Source organism: Lichenostomus cassidix, chromosome 8 (genome assembly GCF_008360975.1).
Source record: "Lichenostomus cassidix isolate B80296 chromosome 8, HeHo_3.0, whole genome shotgun sequence".
Lineage (NCBI taxonomy): Eukaryota > Metazoa > Chordata > Aves > Passeriformes > Meliphagidae > Lichenostomus > Lichenostomus cassidix.
Genome location: NC_139489.1, coordinates 29,564,849 through 29,579,767, shown reverse-complemented (window position 1 = coordinate 29,579,767; position 14,919 = coordinate 29,564,849). Strand labels below are relative to the sequence as shown.

Here is a 14,919-nt window from a genome sequence, read left to right as displayed (position 1 = left end):
GCTGGACACTGGGGCTTAGAGCAGCCTGGGATAGTGGAAGGTGTCCCTGCCCATGGCAGGGGGTGGAAAGAGATGGATTTTAAGGTCCTGTCCAGCCCAGACCATTCCATGATTCCATGAAAAGACTGCCTGAGTGTACCAAGGGCCGCTTGCTGCACAGATCAGGAAACCCCTGGAGATGCATTCCAAGGGAATTTGTCCAGTAAAACATTGGATTTGAGACTTGTTTTTTTTCTTCTAAGAGCAAGCAAAGAATTCCCCAAATCCATTTCTCGAACAGAAGGTGCTCTCTCCCTCTCTGCTCCTTCTCCCTCTCCCTCTCCCTTCTCCCTCTCCCTCTCCCTGGGACACGCTGCCCAACAGGTGAAAAGGTTTTCAAAGTGAACCAGTGACACTGGCTAATGCTCAACCATAGGAGCCAATTTTATCACTTACTGGATTCTAAAGCTGACTCAAAGCTCTACAAAGGATTTTTCTAGGCTTGGGTGCTGCAGTCTCATCTTTGTTTTAATGTAAACAGATTGTCAGTTGTGCTGCAATAAACACTAATCTGGTATTGCCTCGCTGTGATCAAGATCTCATGGGTGGCAGCAACAGCAATAAACCGAGACCTCACTTCTGAGAATCTTAACTTACAAGCAATTAACTCATTAACCCTACCAAAGAAATTATGGTGCTTTGCAGACAGGGAAGTGAAGCTAAAATTAAACGCATGTGCCTATATGTGACTGAAAGAGTCTGTAGCTATGCAAAAACCAGAGCCTGGGATCTAGAGAGCATCCCAAATATCCTGGACACTGGAGAGATCCCTTTCTTCTTGGTATTATGGAGCTCCATGCTGAAGGGTTTTTTCTGAGCATACAGAAGAGAAATGTAATTTCACATCTGAAGCAATTTTGATGCTTCAAAATTTCATTTTTTTCTGCTTGGGGGGAAAAATATCAAATTTTCTGTATAAGAAAAAAAAGGTAATTCCCAAACTAAGATTTTTTAATGCCTTTGTATATTGACTCCTAGACCGGGACTGGCACTCAGCATTTCTGAAATGGAACACCTGGAAATGTTCAAGGCCAGGCTGGATGGGGCTTGAAGCAATCTGGGCTAGCAGAAGGTGTTGCTGCCCATGCAGGGGATGGGACTGGATGAGCTTTAAGGTCCCTCCCAACCCAAACCATAGTGGGATTCTATGCTTCTATGAATTATTCCGTAATTTCCTGACAGGGATGTACATTAAAAGACAAACCATGTCAGCTCCTCTGCTTCTGCAGTTTAATTTGCAGCTTGATGCAGAATTGGATGCATTCCCCAGGGTCAAGGGCAATATTGACCTAACCTTTCATTCCAGCCACTCCCATGTAACCAGCTCAGAGGGGTGAGCTGGAGCCTTCTCCTTCCTAAGCACCAATGGGATCGCTGCCTTCCACTAAACTGGAAGCCCCTTTTGCCCCACTGCTGCTCCATTCCAATCATGCAGCAGCACTGGAAGACAAACCTGCCGCCCTGGAGCCCTCCAGGCACACCGAGGAGCCGCCTCAGCACTGGCACAGCCGTCCTGCTTGGCTGCAGGGATGTCAGGAGCAGAGTCAATGCACCACTTATGTCAGGCTTTCACAGAGTTACTTGTGGGACAGCACCTGGAGACAATCTGAACGTCAAACCTTCAGTTTTAAAACGGATTTTGGGAGACCTACTGATTATAAGATGTGCTTGGGTATAACAGCAGGATATGGTGCTGCTGAAGCAGAAAATCCCAGCCCTACAAAAACTAGCCTGCTTTGGGCAGGGGCACAGACTTATTCTCCAAATAAGGACAAAGTTTCCCAAATCCTTCTCTGTAGCATTTTCTTCCTCCTGGGCCCAGCCAGCAGTAGGATGTTGTTGGCCTTGGCCCTGGAGGAGTTTCCTGCTCAGGGTTTGCCCCTATTTTCCTCTGTGACTTTTTCTTTTCCAGCTCACAGCAGCATCTTAATCTGCTAGAGAGGGCTCTGGGACACTGCACCTCATTTGACTACTGCCTGCATCCTGCAGTAGAAGTTTGTAGAGGAAGTGGGACAAAGAATAAAGTTCTGGTGTTGGGAAAAAACTTGCAACAATCACAGGAAATACCTGTAATTTTGGCAAAGTCTTTCAATTAAGGCTAAATCTCCTCAGAAGTGTCATTCTTCACTGTTAGTACTGCTTAGATCAGCTTAAAGCACGATGACTGAACGGAAAGGAACTCTGCAATTCACAACATATAAGGGAGAAATAGGACATTGGTGATGTCATTTTTATGTGCAGACCATATTTATGACAAACCAAAATACAATCAAGAGGCAAATGTTTCTGGCTGTCTCTTCCAATCTTTGCACCACTTGTTGCAAATGATCTTGGCATTAAAAATACTCCTCCCTCTTAAAATTAGAAGAAAAGCTTATTTAAAGAGATTTTGAATGGCACCACACGAGGACCTCGCAAGGGCTCGGCTCAACAGGAATTGCAGTGCTACCTGAGGGTGGGAAGAGATGCAGACAGACCCTTGATCCATTGTTTCTCAATGGATCTTTAAACTCTTGGTTTACAGAAGATAAAAATATGCTATCTGAAAATAAACAGATAGTCCTGACTAACAGAAACTCTTCCCATGAAGTGATAACATGGGGCAACTGGAGATAAAATACTCCAGGGCAGTTGAAAATTGAGTTCCCCTAGTTCTTTTCCAGATTTAGTGTGGCTGGCTTAGTCAGAGCTGTTTATATGGAGCAAGGCCAACTTTCCGACTTGACTGGTCTGGCAACGGCGCAGCTCCAGCCCAAAACATAGGATCTGAATCCCAGCAGCTGGGATGTTTATCCTAGGAGAATGAGGACTCTGATCAGCTCCAGGAGGAGCCTGCATGCAACCTCTGGTCCTGTGCAGGGCTGGGAGTTGGACTCAATGGTCCTTGTGGGTCCCTTCCAACTTGGGATATTCTGTGATTCCATGAACCGAAACTACCAACAGGAAAAGATGACTGTGATGGAGGTGAAAGGATTTCTGTCAAATTAACATGGCAAGGGTCTGTTCCTTCTGTCAAATTAACATGGCAAGGGTCTGTTCCTCCTTGGCTGAGGGTTTAGATCCTGCTCCAGAATAAACTTTGCTTATGTGTCATGAGGCACCTCCTGTTCTGCAGAACTGCCCTTGCACATGACCACAAAAGCCTAGTATGATACCTCTTTTAAGACTAATAATAAATGTCACTGCACTGAGAAACAAGAAGCATCTACCTGTTGTCCCACTGGAAACTGGTAACCATCTCTAGATTTATTTTTTCTTGCTTTGCCACTGCCTTTGAGTTTCTTAACTGTGTGTCACCTGTGCTGGACACTTGTATGTAACTCCAAGTCATCAGGCCCAGAGTGTGTTTCACTGCTTTTATTAAAATAACTGACAGACAGCTTTTTCAAATAAGAGCACTCTTCAGCAAGTTGTCCCAGGAAGGAACTCCTGCTGGTCTAGCCCCTGGCTCCCAGTGCAGCCCATGCAGCTCACCCTGCCACACCTCCTGGCTCTCAACAATGTGTGCCACATGGCCTGGCCAGGTGCAAGTAAGGAAAACTCAGGAAAGAAGGTCAGAAAACAGTAACTTCTTGGCTGGCATACAAGAGAGGGATTGCTCACACTCCCAGGACTTCAGCCACTTGGAAGTTAAGAATGGAAAGAAGGAAGGTCTTGCCATAAAAGCCATTTCACTTAAATATTGGTGTTTGGTGGTAAGATGGCCCTTCCAAGAGTAGCAAAATTATCACAATCCTTCCTCTTTACAGCACAATTGCCTGCATTTAGCACCTTTTGGAAAGGGCTTTCCAAATATACCATGATGAGTGATATGAATCTCTTTGGAGGTCTGGGGGCCAATGTATCTTCTTACACCATTTAAACCCCAGGAGACATGAATGTAAAAGAAGCAGATGATTTGTATTAAAGTATTAAAACAAATCTTAGACCAAAAAAAAACCCTAAAAGAAATAAGCATTGTGTGTGCTGAATGTCCGTACATCCAGCACTTCAAACAAGTAAGGCAGTGAGACAGAACAGGAACAAATCACTTTGTCTTATTTCCTCCAGCAGGCCATGCGCAAAGCTGTCAGAAAACAATCTATAATGATCAGCTGATCATACCCACACAGTGCTTCACCACCCAGGATGTAACCACAACTGTGCATGTGCTTTTAAATGATAATCTAGAAACTAGATAAACTTTATATACTGTGTGTCTTAATGCAAATTGAGCTTTACTATTACTACTGTCCATCCATCCATCCATCCATCCATCAATTTTTCTATCCATAAACAGTCTTATTCTCATAGCCCATCAAGGGAGCAGCAAAATGAGTTAACAAAATAATTCCAGTGTTCAGCTCCTGTTCCAACTTCATCCCAAGTCCAAGAAAAACACAATTCCGATTGAGATAAACATCTGAAATTGCAGATGCTCTACCTAAGCCATGAAAGCTGGATGTCAGCACTGGCAGCTCTGAAACAGGCTGGATGCTCAACAGGAAGAGAGGGAAGCAGCAACTCACCATAAAAACTGCTTTTCCTGAGATTACCCATTCACTGCAAACACCATTATCTGCTATTAAATGCATCTGGTAACCAGAAAACCTCTAAAAGCAATTCTGTTTGGCATATCCTGACAGTGCCCACCACCTTCCAGTGCTCTGGGACATGTGACAGTGTAGTGGGTTTTACAAGTGATTCCCTCTTTCCTACAGTCTTCTCCCTTGTGCAGTACTTCAGATACCTCCCAGAAAGTGTCTAAGTCCAAGTGCTCCCAGACTGTGTCCGGGAGGCAATGTGAACTACTCTCTTTGGTGCTGAAAGCAGAGCTTTATTTGCAGAAACAGTATTTTGACTATTCTGAGTCATGCCTTAGTACCTGTTATGACAAAAAGGGATGGCAGACACAAATCCCAGGTTCTGGTTTGGCTGGATCACCTCTCACAGGTTTGTTTGCATGCAGCCAAACCCAGCAGCTCTGGTGGAGCCGCCCCTCTTCCCCATGCAGGAACATGCGATTTGCACCTGGTAAACTACTGAAACCAATTATTTATCCCAGCTTTGGTTTATATTAATGGAGACTGCTCTCAATAAAAACTTACAATGCTGGAACCCGAGTGGTGTGCACACCCCCCCAAATCACCTGTTTGCCACGCTGGCAAAATCCCTGTTAGTCACCCACAACTCAGTGCCGAGGAGTGGGTAACACCCATCACATCTTGGATCAGCCTCTCCTCAAATCTCAGCATGTAAGCACTCTTCAAGTGCTTGGTCCATCTTCTCTGTAGGAAAAACTGATGCTGTCTTGTCAAAAAATCAATTTTTTTTGCAAGTTTGGCAGCTGAGAGTGTGGGGGTGAAATGTGTGCTCCACCAGAAGTGAAGCTTCTGCCTCACAACAAGCTAAACAAATCCATTTGTAAGTTCATATAGACTTGATCCATGGCAAAGGAGGTGCCAAAAACAACAGGCTCCATTCCAGCCTTGCAAATTTCCTTTTCTACAATTTTACCCCAATACTTTGCTCTTCCTCACCTGTTCTGCTACACAAGGCTGAATTTTACACTGAGATGAACAATTATCCCAGATTTCCATAGGTTTATATACTTATATTGTTCTCAGACAGCTTCAGGAGCATCTCGTATTCAGAGGGAGCAGATTGAGCTGAGTGAGACCTCATGCACTCTATAAAAAACACTTGTTTTGTGAAGAGAAGCTTGTGATCTAACGATGGAGCTGGCTGGTTAAACTCAATTCTGAAAAGCAGCTTGGGGGTCTAACTATGGAGCTCCCTGGTTTAAGTCAGTTCTGAACGCTGTCTGATTATTAAAAATTAAGAACAAACAGCAGAGCACTGATTCTGCACAAACACAGTGTGACTCTTGGGTCAAACTCAGAGACTCATTCCTGCAGCCAGCTTTCCCTTCCCCTGCTCCCACTGCCCAATCCTTATTTATGGGAGAAGGAAGATTTCACAAGTTGCCTTTGCACTTCTGTCAGGTTAAAAAATCCTAATAATCATGAATTACATAAAGGCCAGTGCTTGTGGTTAATCAGGCCAAAACAAGCCAAGGGTTTGATTAACACTGTGTCAGATAAGCTTATCTCAAAGGCTGCTGAAATCTATCCTTTCTTGGTAATGGGGTTAGAAGTAGCACCGCTGTGTTGAGAAACAATTACTCATGGTCAGATTCAACTAGAATGAGGTCTGACAATCCTTTATTTATAAGCTCCTTTCACAGCACCAGAAGAACTTGGGATTTAATAACCAAATGAACCCAATCTAAATTCCCAGGGGATCACATGAAATGAAACCATGATCTGTGATAAATAAACTTGGTGAAGGTCAATGGTTTTCAAGTTTGGGCTTTTTTTCAACTCCTTGAGCCGCAAGCTGAGCCACTAGTAGGGACACAGACACCAGGCATGTCTTGAGCAGCTTTCTGCAGTCCAGATCTCGGCACCACATTACACGTCACACAAGGTCACACAAAAATGTTTCTTGGGAACATTTAAACAGCCTTCTGAAAATGTAAGCCGATGCTGCATCACCCTTTAAATCAGGATGATGTATTCCCCCTTTTCCTCCCTTTCGGATGACAGTTACCTCACTGCCCAACTATCCACAAGGCAAAATAACAAAAACACACAGAGACGCAGATAACAGAAATAACCATCTTGTTGAAGCTTTTCTCTGAATATATATATATATATATATATTTCTTTTTAAAATTTAATTATACAGACACACACACACACACACACATCTTTAAAATATTAATTCCATGCAATGCTTGGCCCATGCTCATACAGATCCAGGAAATACTTTTACTTATTTCTTTTTTCTTAATTTCTTTGCCAAATTATGCCATACTACATGGCTCTATCACAAAATTACTCAAAGGAGTGTATGACATTGGCCAAAGCTATGAGTACACACACATCTTTCCATGAGAGACCTTATTTAAGCTGAGGTTCCCTTGCCTTAGTATTAAACTCCCTTTATTCCCTTTACATTCCAACTCCTTTCACTACCAGCCCAGATGGACTCCTCAGAGTACCGTATTTCCCACAAAGGCATCACTTTTTAAGCACTGTAGCAGAAGGCCATTATTCCATGGAAGTGTTTTATTCCATTTCTCTTCAACAAATACACAAACCCCACAAAATGGAGAAAGAAAATGAGAATAAAGGTAACATTGGAGCCCCTTTTCTTACGATTTTCTTCATCAATCCTAAGGCGTTTGCTTCTCTTTTTGCTCTGGGATGCACTGAAAATGAGTAAATGTAATGATTTGCAAAGGATTTTCAGCTAAACCTATGTGCAAAAGAAGGGTAAAAACAAGAATAATCTCTGAAATAAAGAGAGGCCTCAAAGCAAGGATGCTTAGTTTAATGACGTCCAAACATCACAGCCACATCACTTGATTTTATCGCAGGAAATAATTTCAGCCTCAGAAGCCCTTGTTACCATTCTGAACCCCACAACGCCATCTGGGTAAATACACGCATTTTAACCCAAACAACAAACACCATTCAGAGTTTTGAAGCCCAAGGCCATACTCATGTCACAGTTGTGCCAGTTGGGAATATTTTCCAATTTCACCTGTTTTTCTTCGCTTGAGCCAACACCTCCTTGCCTTGATCCTCTATAGGGCAGCAACTGTGAAAGGGCATTTTGAGGGGGACAAAGAGCCAACTCTTTGTGAAAATCAATAACTGATTTTATTCCTCTCCCCCCTCTTTTAAAAAGGACAAAAAATTTTATATATATATTTTTTAATATGTATATATATATAAATATATATTAAGCTTCTAATAAAACTTTAATACAGGAAGAGGAGTATGTAAAATGCAATCACATTTCAAAGAATTTTTTTACCCTACCTCCCACTTCGCATTGAGCTTGAACAACAAAAATGGAAAAGCTTTTCCTCTGCAGTGCATTTCCAGTCATGTGTTCAGGTTCTCACAAGTTTCATGTTGTAATACTGGAATATGACTGCAGAAAAATGTAACTGTTGTCAGAGCAAAACATGAGGCAGGGGATGGGAGGACTTGCTTTGCAAAACCTAGACATTTGAGTGAAACTTACAAAAATCTCTTTGATATGTCATATATTTTGTTGTTACAAAGCTTATAAAATCTCTTAAATCTGTTATATATTTTGTTGTTACACAGCATGGTGATCCAATGGGATCCCTTTCTGTTGCCACATGGACTTTGTTGGCCATGGAGACGCTACAGCAGGAATTGTTCAAGGCTGATACAACCTACAAGACAAAAATGTTCCATGGCACTACACTACACTTCAAAGCCTTAGCTAAGACAAACTAGATGATCTCTCCCTGTTGGTAGGCTGTTTTCATGATCAGAAAAATACCATAATAGTTCTAAAAACATTTGCAAAATCTTTAGAAAGAAATTTATTTTGAAAAGGGTTGCATTCACAATTTGCAAGGAATACTGCCAAGCACTAAAGGGTCTGTACTTATGCAACTAAAAGTCTCTCCTTTTACAAACAAACTCCTCTCTAGCTCTCTGTGGATGATAATGGCCCCTAGAAAACCCAGACTGGTCACTGGATTTTTCACTCTGCAGAAGAGACAGGAGGAAGCACTGGCGCCTCATCCTGTGGGAAAGGTTTCTTCACATAGCTGCTAAAAAGCATCAATTAAGGTACAGAATTTAGAAGACAAGTGTGTAACTATTACATGAGCTGCTCACCCAACCCTGTGCAAGACAGTTTCTTTTTCTGTTCTTATCACAGATGGGGAAGGGAAACTGCAGCTCCATGATGCAACAGATCAGCTTTATAATTCAAATTAGTGCAGAACCACTGAGAAGTGGTACCAGGGCATCAGCCCTGATCTGGGCTCCTTCATGAAAGGATTGGCACGAAGGCAGGAAGATGCACTGATGCTGTGGGAAAGGGAGACCTTGACCACACCTCCTGTCACTCTTCAATCTTGGTCTGGTTCTCTCACTCACACTTTACTCTGACTTTCCTACAGCCGCTGCTGCTGCCCCAAAGTCCCACTGCAGGACAGGTTGCAGCCTTTTGCTCCCTGCCAGCTGTGAAATGGGTGCAAAGGAGACAGAATTGGCCTCTTCCTTTGTGAAACAGATGAGAACACTCCAAAAGCCCTTGTTGAATCTGGTCAGGGACAATCCAAGGGAAGGAGCAGAGAAAATGAAGCAAACGAAAACAAAATAAATGGGAAAAGACAAACAGAAGATGGGAAATGGCCCTCAGGCTGCCTGGGGCTTTTCAACATGGGACGCGTGCCAGTGGCCTCCTTTTCCCGCTTCTCTCCCATTCAAAGTTGAACATGGCCATAATCAAGATCCCAGTATTTCCAAAGCACTATAAAAACATGAAACCAAGTGATCTGAACATTTTGGGATTTTTCTTCGGCAAAGCTAAAAGGACCGATTAAACTTAACCATTCCTTATTTGGCAGAATTCATGCCTTTGACTCCTCTAGATTAAAGCTGGCACCTGACTAATAAAAGTCCACCTTCTGCTAGCAAATCGAGAATAATTCTGGATATTTTATCCTTAGCGAGGTCAAGTAAAAATCCAATCAACCCCTAACTTTCTACAGCTGCAGCAGTATCAAAGATGAAGAATTACCTTTACAATCCCCAGGTCTGCTCTTCCTACAACCCACCAGTGCCAGGAACCCGCATCACCAGAGGCAGGAACATTCCCAGGGCACAAGGGCATAGGCTAGGGGAATTTAAGGAAAAAGGGAAAATGGAGAACTGTGTTCAGAAAGAAATTGATGTAAATGCCACAGAGGACACACACAAAGGAAGACTCCTATTACAGTCTCTCCTGTGCAAATGTGAGGGTTTAAGGTCTCTTTGTTCTGGCACGCTGTTCAAAAGTATTTCTTTTCTTTTTCAGGCTGCTATTTTTAACCACAACTCAGAGAAGGGCTGGAGCCCCACTGAGTGTTTGACTGCAGCTCCCAGACAGGCACAGCCACGGTGTCACTTGCTGTGATGGGGAGGTGGTGACACACAGCTCTGCAGGCAGAGTCTCCAAGTTGCCTTGTTTCCTCCACGGGGCTGGTTTCACCAAAGTCCACTTCTACTCAGTGAAATCAGCTCAGAGGAGTTCCATCCAGCCACCTGACAGTGCCCAGTGCTGGGCATTATTCTTCTTCCCTCCTGGACCAGTTTCAGTTCCTCAAGCACTCACGAAAGCACCACTGAGAAGACAAGAGCTTTACCACTGGTGTTTGTTTTCTCGATTTTTAAGAGGACTTCCTGGGAAGAAGCTCCACTCAGCTCTTTTCCCTCTCACTAAACCTGTGCTTGAGGCTCCTCAGCCGCTCGGCTCTTCCGCCCCAGTGTTTCAATGCTCCTTTCTTCTTGAAAAAAAAAAAAGAGTTAAGTTGCCTCATTTCCTCTCTATTTATCTTTCACGTTCAGAAGGGCTTGTGATAACATGACTTGAAAGGAAATACCAAATCCAAACCAACTTCTCCCAGCGCTGTGTTTGTACAGTGGGACCACGTCAGGCTGGGGCTCAGAAAGGCAGCTGGGCAGGCTGTTATTAAGAGGAGGAAATTTGCTCCTGAGAATTTATTGGGAAATGGGTCGGTGAGAGCTCTCTTGCTGGTTCACAGTGACCCTGTGCCTCTTGAGGCCTTCACAGCCCTCCAGGTACCGACACACCAAAAGGACCTGCCTGTCCACCAGGACCAGTGGCTACACACAACCTGAAGACGTTCAAGGCTTGGGTTTATATCCGTGGTGTCAGTGCATTTAACAGTTTGCTTTCATCACTCTTGCCCTTGTATGATTGGATTTAGAGCTCCAGTTTTACCTCAGCTCTTCCATCAAGGGTCTCCATGAAGTTCTCCCCATCAATCCAATCTGAGCTCCTGCCAATGTGGATGCCAATATGTTCTCTCTTTCTGGAGAAGGGTATGGTCCTCTGTTTCATTGGTCTGTATCAAAACTTAAATTCTTCATCCTTGTGTGTTTTGCAAAATGTTTTATTTAGGGTACTAAGAAAAAAACAGCCCTAAGAATGCAGCGTGCAAGAGCTGTGTCATAAGGGTTTTATCTGGCAAATTTATGTATATTAGATCACATTTTCACTTTGTGAATGCAGAAGTAATCACTACTAATGTGACTACAAATGTATTTAGCCTCTGTTAACAATGGTCATTTTGAGTCTCATCCAAACCCAAATTCCTCCAAAGGCTGCCTGCATTTCCTCACTACAGCTACATTTCAATCCACATTTGCATTCTTTGAGGGTGGCTTAAAGGCAGCCTGTGGCTTTCTGAGAAACAAATGCAGGGAAAACCACATAAACCCATTTTTTATCTTCCTTTGGGCTGAAAGACTTCACCAACCTGATGAAAGGAAGGATGAGCCCTGAATTGCTACGAAATATTTTCTCACCTAACAGCATCCAGTGTGGCTTCAAAACACCCTCAAGAGCTCTTGAATCCACAACAACCCTTCAGAGACTCTTCTACCCCTTATTACTGCTCCTAAAGCCCTTTACTATACAATCAGTCAACCTTCTGACCAGATGTTACTCAGGCTGTGTGTTACTCATGCAGTAGCAGCACTTTTTGGTACCCTCAGACACTGCTTCACTGCTATTTGCCCTTTCAAGGATCGCTGAGTGAACTGTTTCACCAACTGTTTTGCATAAACCCAGCAGCTTCACACAAACAGGCAGGCTCTTGATTAAGGAATAAGTAGAGCAGTGAAAAGGGTGATAGAACAAGAATAGGCCAGGAGTTCTGGAAAAGTGTATTCACAAAACCCACCAATACAATTCATGGGGTTTTTATAATTTTCTGTTAAAAAAGACACAGACAATGTTGAAAAAAATGCATTTTATGGTCTCTGTTCTACTCTGAGCTCTACTGGCAAAAGTGCACCAAACCCTCAAAAACAAGGCAGCCTCTGCCCCCAAAGGTTTGGGCTTCAATGGAGTCAGGACTTTTTCTTTGGAAGTCTCAGAAATGCCATGGTCAGAACAACAAAACACAGGCCTCAGATTTAACATCCTGGTTTCCAATTCTGCTTGCAGGCAGGTCCCTCTGAGGGACACATGCCTTAGCCAACAGCCACAAAGCCACAGTCCAGGAGATCAGTGCTCTTACAACCCCTTCTGAAGCAGTAATGACGAGGTCAGGTCCTTGCATGGTAATTATTTCCCACTTAGAAGCACCTCTGGCACTAAGACAGCACACATTGAGAATTCAAAGGCATTTTTCAAAATTACTTTTGCTGCCACCAGTGTGAGGCAACTCCTCCTGTTTCCTGAACAGCTGGTACCAACAACCAGTGCCAGGTGGGTGCTCAGCACCTCTGAAGCCAAGCTGAAGCTCTAAATGCCAACTGACATTCTAAAAATTACAATTTTTGTTTGGGTGTATGGAAAATATCTGCTCAGTGTGCCTCAGAAGAAGCTCCTGTGAGAGAAATACAAAAGCATCAGATCTAATCTCATTCAAGAATGACTAGTACAGGACAACACCAACAAAGTCAGAGGAGAGCATGCAGCCCTGGCTTCCAGACTGAGCAAATACCCTGACATGCTTTTTAAACTCTTAATTTGCAAGAGTTCCTCTGATTTGTAAAATATGCTATCTTGAAATTGAAAGAAACTACAGAAATGTAGTCAAGATACATCCATGATGAAGAAGTAAAACTGCTTCTCGAGCCAGCAAGCATGGCTTGGTTTTTAAAAAAAGGTATTTAAATAAAAATGAAAGTCTCTTCAATGAATTAGACCCACTTTTTTTGCAAATCTGCTCTGGCTAACTAATTTTTTAAACAAACACTCTTCTTTGCTTGTTTACTGTATATAAATTGCATAATTCTGATTCACAGTATTCAGTCCAGAATAATTCCACATCAGAGAGATACCTAACAAGCTCATCTTTAGACTCTGCAGATCTAAAAAAAGATCCCAAGCGTATTTTATGAACATAGGATGGCGTCAGCTGACAGATATATGGCACAATCCATATTATTGTGGTTGCAAACAAGAACCACATGAATGAATGTTATGCGCTAGTCTTTGCATTATTCAGGATGATGGAACTTCTGAAGGAAAGCAAGACTATGTTCTGGAATTGTGAGACTTCACTGTGAAGATAAAAGAAAATTAATCACACAATATGATAAAGAAAATATAGGATATAAGCAAAACTGCATTTTATCAGCAGCGAGCACCTCACTGGAAGACTCCATAAGGTTTTCTGAATCAAACAGCTGCTACAAGAGGTAACAATGAATCAAAACACTTGGATTTACAACTAGAATTGACAAAGAAATATTTTCAGTTACTATAACCATATTGTTTTAGACTTACTTCAGACAAAAGCTATTTCAACAGGAAAACCTGTCTTAGCCAACAGCCAAACAGCTGGAAAGCTCATAGCCTTATTCTGGACGGAAGGGGTCTATTACTTTTTGCAGATGACTCCATTCTCATCATCCAAATAGAGTTAAATCTCTGAATAGAGAGATGGGCCCCATCTGAAATGCAGCTCTCACATCCTCCCAAGGCCGCGCACACTCACACCCCTGGCACCGATTCAGCCAAGGCGACCATACACAACAGCCACAGAAACATTGTGCAGCATCCTCAAATTCAGCCTGAGTTCTGGGGCAGCCCCTCAGAAAATCACTCGTCCCTCCCAACAGCAGTACTCCAGACACTCAGCTGTCAGAGAGGCTGGATTTTATTTTAAAAGCAGCTCTTTTGCAGATGGTAACAATCAAATCCAGCCAGCGCTCCCTTCCAGTGCTCAGTCCCAACACGCTGCAAGATCCAGGCTTAGGAGCACCCCCAAGGCAAGTGTGAATTTGGTTTATGGCCACAAAAGTAACACCTGACAATGCCAAGTGCTACAGAAAGAGCACAGCAACTTTTCAGTTGACCACACTTCCTGCTGCCTGAGTATTTAAGGCACGCGAAGGAAAAGCCATGGAGCAAGAGATGAGTAACTAACAAACCACAAGCTCTTGCTCAAAATTACCACATAGTATTTTACACTCTTACCAACACGTTGGTGTGGGATGTTTGTTTATGCTGGTAACTCCTTTGTCTCCTGGTGTGGTATCAGCTTTAGTCACCCCCATTCTGAGCAGCTTCGTGGTTTTTCCAGTCGTAAGGGAAGCTGGTGGTGAGTTCAGATGGGGCCTTCCTCCTTCATTCACATGGAACTCAGCTTCTTCCTCCATCAAATCCAGTGCTGCCTCAGTTTCTGATGTCACCACTACCTAGATACAGCTCCCAAGGGATCATCATGAACACACGAAGCCCAATCTCCAAAGTCTTCCCCAAAAGCTTCTTTTGTCACAGATCTCAAGTGTGTGTGTCACACCAGATATAGCCTCAATTTTGTGATGGGCACTCTTGCTCCTCATTGCTTCCCTTGGGTTTGGTAGGACACCATGGAAACATAGAATAGTAGAATCATTCAGGTTGGAAAACCCTCCCAGACCATTGAGCCCAAGCTTTGCCCAATCCCCACCTTGTCCCTAGTGCAGAGCACTGAGTGCTACATCCAGGCCTTCCCTGGACACCTCCAGGGATCGGGACTCCAACCTCCCTCGGCAGCCCCTTCCCGTACCTGCCCACCCTTTCCATGATGTTTAACCTGAACCTCCCCTGGCACAGCTTGAGGCTGTTTCCTCTTGTCCTGTCAAAAGGACAGCTTTGTTCCAGAGGAAGTGTCCAAGGCCAGGTGGGACAGAGATTGGTGCAACTTGGTCCAGGGAAAGTGTCCCTGCCTATGGCAGGGGGTGGAGCGAGATGAGCTTTAAGGGTCCCTTTTAATCCAAACCATTCTATGACTGACCTTTTCTCCTCCAAAAGCACCATAAAAGCCACCATCAGCTC

The 14,919-nt window shown here is 43.5% G+C and overlaps 1 protein-coding gene across 1 annotated transcript in view; it reads right to left on the bottom strand.

Annotated features, from left to right (window-relative positions):
* NIBAN1 (niban apoptosis regulator 1) overlaps positions 1-14,919 on the bottom strand; it is a 55,534-nt gene that overhangs the window by 29,454 nt on the left and 11,161 nt on the right. The window lies entirely within an intron of this gene.